This window comes from Propithecus coquereli, unplaced genomic scaffold, assembly GCF_000956105.1.
Source record: "Propithecus coquereli isolate 6110/MARCELLA unplaced genomic scaffold, Pcoq_1.0 Scaffold38, whole genome shotgun sequence".
In the NCBI taxonomy this organism is placed as follows: domain Eukaryota; kingdom Metazoa; phylum Chordata; class Mammalia; order Primates; family Indriidae; genus Propithecus; species Propithecus coquereli.
The window spans coordinates 5,461,102-5,462,097 of record NW_012149507.1 but is presented as its reverse complement, the minus strand read 5'-3'; the positions used below and the strand labels follow the sequence as shown (position 1 = coordinate 5,462,097).

The 996-nt window shown below is 34.4% G+C and overlaps 1 pseudogene; it reads right to left on the bottom strand.

Annotated features, from left to right (window-relative positions):
* Positions 1–996, bottom strand: part of LOC105816601 — a 47,008-nt pseudogene that overhangs the window by 760 nt on the left and 45,252 nt on the right.

Genomic DNA, 996 nt, shown 5'->3' with positions numbered 1-996 from the left:
GATTCTCCTGGAAAGATCTTCCTCCATATAACAGCTACAAATTCTGGACATTATATATCAAACAAAAACCTACCTGATGACAGAGCACTAAAGATTCTGGTGAGGTGTCCACAAATACAGAAGAGTTACACGTTGTGCATTCACAATTCTGTTTTGTTTTATTTTTCAGTCTGAGACTAAAAAAAATCAGCATAACATGTGGGCACTGGTAGAAAAACACAGTCATACTTCCTTGGGGTTCCAGAAAAATATGTACAAAAAAACATGGGCACTGGAGAAAAGAATAATCTCAACAGGGCCAGAAGTGGGTCACAAATTCATTCTACCTATGTCCGTGGCTGATCCCAGACCAACAATGTCTACAGGAAAGTCAAAGCTGCCCAGCTAATGACAGAATAGAACTCACATCAGAGCTACTGCTCAAAAAGCAGAGTTTGCAGTTAAAATCTAATTGATAAAATTACCTGATAAAATAAAAGAAATAATATATGTCACAGAAAAATAACAGAATCCAGAGCCTTCACAACTTACTTGTCAACATGTCCAACATACAATTGAAAATTATGGGATGGCTGATAAATCAATAAAATGACATATACTCTTAAGAGAAAACACAAATCAACATGAGACCAACTCTGAAATGAACCATATGTTAGAATTCACAGGACAGAATTTTGAAGCAACCATTGTAACCATTCTCAGACATGTAAAAAATTGGCTTTTGATGAATCGAAAGATAGGCAACATCTTCTGTGAAAGATAAATGATTTTTAAAAGACTTTAGAAATGAAACTTTGGAAATTAAAATACAATATTTGAAATAAAATTTTCACTGGATCAACTTAACAGCAATTACGGATGACAGAGGAAAGAGCAGGTGAATCTGAAGATAGATTAACAGAAATCATCTGATGTAAAGAACAGAGAGAAAAATGAACAGAGCCTGGGGGGCCCATTATAGATAATATTAAAGCATTTGATATACAATTAATTGGC